This window comes from Sphaeramia orbicularis, chromosome 15 (genome assembly GCF_902148855.1).
Source record: "Sphaeramia orbicularis chromosome 15, fSphaOr1.1, whole genome shotgun sequence".
NCBI classification, from domain to species: domain Eukaryota; kingdom Metazoa; phylum Chordata; class Actinopteri; order Kurtiformes; family Apogonidae; genus Sphaeramia; species Sphaeramia orbicularis.
The window spans coordinates 44,585,674-44,591,586 of record NC_043971.1 but is presented as its reverse complement, the minus strand read 5'-3'; the positions used below and the strand labels follow the sequence as shown (position 1 = coordinate 44,591,586).

Here is a 5,913-nt window from a genome sequence, read left to right as displayed (position 1 = left end):
TTGTTTGTTTGTTTGTCTGTCCGTTAGTGTGCAACATAACTCAAAAAGTTATGGACAGATTTGGATGAAATTTTCAGGGTTTGTTGGAAATGGGATAAGGAAGAAATGATTAAATTTTGGTGGTGATCGGGGATGGGGGGGCCCACGGGGGGGCCACTGATCGTTAGTGTGCAACATAACTCAAAAAGTTATGGACAGATTTGGATGAAATTTTCAGGGTTTGTTGGAAATGGGATAAAGAAGAAATGATTAAATTTTGGTGGTGATCAGGGGTGGGTGGGGCCCACAGGGGGGGCCACTGATTAGCCTTGGCGGAGGTCTGCGCTCTCCGAGTGCTTCTAGTTGAATATTGAATTCTCCTGAACACTTCTATCATTTAAATGTATAAAATCAATCACATCATGGAAACACATTCACAATCCCAAAATTTGAATTCAAGTTAACATTAAAACACCATCATTATCACTGGATTAAATCACAGGTATCAGAATGTGTCAAACCAGGATTATTACCACTGCAAATGTTCGTATTTAAGTGCATTTGGATACAGATTCATACGCGTTCAAACAGTTTACATCATCACTAAATTTAGTGACTCCAGTAAATCAGAGAAAATCTGTACATTTGATGAATTTCTTACTCGGTGTCGACAGGAGTGATGATCAGAGAAGCAGAGTTTGTACCTCCATCATTCAGACATGGACTGAAGAATGGGAGGAGTTTATCATTGAAGCAGCAGCCAATGAAGGAGTAGATGAGAACTGAAGAACCTACATCATAAAAGGAGACCAGACCCTCCTCATAATCCACAAACACCCCCACCTTCTGAGGACCAGACTTCACAGACAGACGGACAGGAGGATCAGTACAAGCTCTGTACTTATTTCCATTTCTCAACCAGATGGTCCTGTATCCGTTCTGAGGACTCAATGGGATCTGTCCTTTCCTGTTGATGGACTCTCTGGCCACTCCTTAAGTCCATTTAATCTTTCCTTTGACTTGAACCTCAAAGTGAAACCTGCCTGAAGAGAAACTCTGCTTTCCCAAAACATTGCAATAAACAGAGAATCTCTGTGGTTTGTCTGGAAGGTTCTTCTTTTTATCACCATTATGAACCTGTTTTCCATCATCAGACAGGATGAGATCAGGATAAGCTGTATCTGGATCCAGAGTCACATCCACCTCATACTGTTGGACTCTCTTCAGCTCAGCTTCAGCCATCTTCTTCTTCATGTCTTTTCTGAGTTTGTCCTCCACCTGAGACACAGCTCTCTCCACAGTCCCCTCATATGATGGTGGACAGATGCTGACCTTTGTCCAGGTCGTTATGGAAGGAACAGTTTTTACACATGTGAACCTCTGGACAAAGTGGAGGTGGTCTTCAGAGCCTAACAGCTGGTCCACCTCAGTGCTTCTCTTCTCCAGCTCACAGATTTCCTGTTCCAGCTCTTTGATGAAGTCTTCAGCCTATTTCTTGTGATTCTCTGCTTTTCTTGGATCTCCTCTTTGAGCTGGTCCAGACTTCTCTGAACAGACTCCATCAGAGCAGTGAAGACCTCAACACCTTCTGCTGTCTCTCTGTCTGCAGCGTTCTTACTGAGCTCCGCTGACCGTTTGATCTCCTGGATCTTCAGTCGTCTCTCCCGGATCATCTGCTGAATTTTAGCCTCTGTCTTCTTCAGCTCTGGCTTCTGTTCTTCATGTTTGTCTTTCAGAGGAGTAACATCATGACTTTTGTGGTCTGAGTAGGTGCAGTGGTGACAGATAGATGTGTGGTCGGTTTTACAGAACACCTCCAGAGGTTTGTCGTGTTTCCTACACATCCTGTCTTCCAGGTTCTCCACAGGGTAGATCAGCTGATGTCTTTTCAGTGCTGGAACTGTCAGATGAGGCTGACAGTAGGAGGTCAGACACACCAGGCAGGACTTCAGGGCCTTCAGTTTGGTTTCAGTGCAGACGTCACAGGGAACTTCTTCTGGTTTGGCAGCTTGTTGGTCTGAGCTGTAGATGTTTGGTTCATGTTGAACTTCATGTCTGAACTGAGCCACCATCTCTGAGATGAAAGTGTTGATCTTCAGCTTAGGTTTTGTGTTGAAAACCTCTTTACACATGGGACACTGATATGGGACATTAACCCTCCAGTGCTCGGAGATGCAGGACTTGCAGAAGTTGTGTCCACATGATATTGTGACCGGATCAGTGAAGACATCCAGACAGATGGAACACCGCAACTGATGTTCAGATCGGACACGACCGGCAGCAGCCATATCTATGGACCAACAGAACATATACAACACTGAAATATTTTCATTATATAATCAGTGTTTATCATCATGTGATCATTTACAATAAGGAGACTCATAACAGTCCTTTATGGTCTTCAGATAAGTGTGACTGGTCAGTCACATGACTCTACAGCAGTGCTAAAAATCCTTGACGTCAATCCAATACTTTGACTTTGAAATGTTCTGGAAGTTCATTGATGTATAACTGTAGAAAATGTTAGTGGAAACAAAACCATGAAGAGACGTAGAACCAAAGTCCAGACCATGTAAAGGACATGGGCTGTAATAATATAGAATCCACGTAAATACTGTTGGTTTATCCATGTGGTTCAGTGATAGGAACCATTTAAGCAGAGTTGGTGTGAAATGAATAAAGTTTTGTGTTTGGAGTTGAAGTGTAGTGTTGAAGCTGTGGATCAGCTCAGTTGGACTCACCGCTTTTTTTCAGAGACTCTGCTGAGACTTGAAACAGATCTGATGAAGTCGGTTTAAGGTTTGTTTGACGGTTCCACAGACGCGTCTGCAGCTCTGCTCACACTTGGAACAACTTTAACTTTAATTTCTGGGAAATGATCTTTGTTCTGTGGCTCCACCTCTGACCTGTTTCCTGGTTGATGTTTTGGTGAAATCCAAGTTTGTGTTGCTTTATCACAGAGCGCATATGACATGTAGAAGGGTTCTGGCTCTGGTTCTTTAAATACAGTTGGGATTTGGGATGTTTGAAGTTGGGATGTTTAGAAACAGCAGGAAGAGCATTATCTGTCCAGTCAGCTGTTAAACCTGCAGTTTAGGTTCTAAAATATTGTGACGTTCAGGTAGGATTAAGTCACAGGAGAGGGAGCTTGGTTTGCACTTCTCGCGCCCCAATACACCGCACGACTACGAGAAGGCAGTTTTATTGACTTTTTGTTTTTTAACAACAACACATGTGTAATACAGCACATACCCTATTGCCACAGCACAGACCTTTCAGTCATGGTGTCAAAACTAAACATTGCCTCCACACACTCAACTCAGCTGCTCTCCCCCCCAGGCACAACATAAGTCCCATAACTGTGCAACACAAAACATGAACTAACTTTTAACGCATAATTTCAACATGTAATGTAGCACACCATCACATAACACAGTAACACTGCAAACCACATGAGTCACATGACTCGGCATAAACCAATCAGTGTAGCTCGCTACAATATGAACAGGATCCATTTATTTGTGGGCGGTTCACATGAATGAACACGTGTGTTACTGAACCAGTTTTCCATGACTGTCTGTGATCATTAGTGTTGATTCACATGAGTTGGTTCTGTGTGAGTCTCATGGACTTGAGGCCTGTTGGTCCTTTGTTTTGTGGTCTATCTAGTGGTGGTCTGGTGGTGTAAATATGCAGAATGCTGTCTGGTTTTAGGACACACACATGAATATTAACTCAGTATTCGTGCTTGTACCTAGTAATGACTACAGCTGTCCTAAACAAAAAGAGAAAACAAACACAAATATATGACAAACTCTGACTTAGGAAAGAAAAGTCAATCTGTTCTCACACAAAAGGAAGAGTTAGAGTCAAACCTGAAATGTTTAGACAAAGGAGTCTAAACATTTCAAATAAATAGATTTACCCCAAATTACAGACTGAAGCAGAACTGACCAATAATACTGAAGTCATGGATGTACAAAACCATTTTAGTTCAGCTTTCACATTTAACCTGATTCGCAGAAATTCCGTTTTCTTTGGAATGGAAGTGTTGCTGGAGTCAGTGAAAGGTGTTTGAACATTCCCTACTGTCATGCAGTTTCCTCTGTTTTTTGGTACATTTTTCTTGTGTCTACAGTCTAGTTTTCTTATCATAGCCCCAGTCATGCTGAAGTTTGGAGGAGCATCTCCACAGCCAGCAGGGTCGGCAGACACACCTCCTCGCTGTTTGGCGTCTGAAGAGTCAGATCAACAGCTTCTACATCACCATGGATACACGACTCATCCTATGTCAGACAAACCACTCCCTCGGGGCATTTGATTAACTTTTCAAAGCACACTTTGTTGAATATGTCTTATTATGCTGCATAAGTGAATGCCCTCACATTTCTGCAGACAACAGTGTATAACATGGGTGTAGGGAAAATAACAGAGTCACCCAGAGTCAAAGAGTTGAGTCTGACTGCTGAACAAGCCAGTCGCACTCACATCAGTGAGTGAGAGGGTTAAAGAATGCTCATATGTTTCATGTGGAACAAACTGCATGTTGTTGTTCCTTCAAATATTCACCATATTTTTTTTTTCACCCTTTCTGACTTTAGTTATGAAAATATATTTAAAACATTTGATTGTTCAGCACCACAACCTATTGAAACTCTTGTATTCACATAAAAACTTGTTTCCTTAGCATCATTTAATGAAACATTATCCATCTCCAGTAAGAATAATGGGACCCTTCTTATATATGTGGTCTAGGAGGTTTAAAGCCAAGCACAAGTTCTTCAATGTTAGATATTTGAAACATTTTTGAAACATAACCAGGTCACAGCCTGAGGGGACAGAACCTGGGGGGGACAGAGCTTTCTCTATTGCTGCCCCAACCCTCTGGAACTCTCTCCCACCTACCATCCGACATTACTCCGACCTCAACACTTTCAAATCCCTTTTAAAAACTCACTTATTTAAGATCGCTTTTAATGTTTAACTGTTTTATATTTATATACCTGGCTTCTGCACCTGCTTTTATCTGTCTTTAATGTGTTTGATTTCTGTTTTTATCTGCTGTATGTAAAGTGTCTTTGAGTTCCACGAAAAGCGCTATACAAATAAATCTATTACAAGTATCAGTCGTTTATCACTGGGAAAGCTTCTCCTTCAAACACAAAGAATATCACCAAATTACATCTTTTCCACTCATAGATGAGAAAATGGTAAACAATGAAATGCTTTCAATGATTTTGTCTAAACATGTTTTCTCAACTAGTTGGAGTTGATGGTGTTGAGTGTAAAGCTGGACTTGTTTGTAGAGCAGAGGAGGAAGAGATGTCAGTCTGTAGTGAAAGAACTGATATACTTTTGGTAGAAGGGAACATGTTTAACAAACCAACAAGCTCCTCACAGAGAATTATGATGACCATCACCTTGCATTCAAAGTGTTATGGAGTGAGGAAAAGTGTAGAGTAAACATTTCTGAGCTTAAGTTTCATAATCGGTTTGACATTCAAAGCTCATACAGAGCTTCTGATGAAAGTTTGAACTTTAGACCTTCATTCACTATGTTTTAATTGAGTGACAAAAGGAAAAAAATACATTTTTTCTGAAAAGTCTATTGTTTATTGGAATTAGTTCTTAATTAATTTTAACAATCAGTTTTTTCAGTGTAAATGGCAGAACGCTTTTTTGAGTGACATTAACTCCATTTAATCAGTAACAAAACAACTCAGAGCAGTGTTAAAGCCCTTTAGTGTTGGTTCAACTCTCTTTTGCAAGATGAGGAAGTGACTCTGGGAAAATGTTAAGTCTCGAACTATTTTGAAAGTGTTAATTTAACTCTGGAGAGTGTGGAGCTATATAAACCCTGAAAAAGGGTTAAATTCAACTCTATGGGAGTTGAATCAACACTGGTCTTTTGGCTGTGCAGGAGAACATGTACAG

The 5,913-nt window shown here is 40.9% G+C and overlaps 1 pseudogene; it reads right to left on the bottom strand.

Moving 5' to 3' along the window:
* Positions 1-512: 512 nt before the first annotated feature.
* Positions 513-2,267, bottom strand: LOC115433896 (E3 ubiquitin-protein ligase TRIM21-like; annotated as a pseudogene).
* Positions 2,268-5,913: the final 3,646 nt, after the last annotated feature.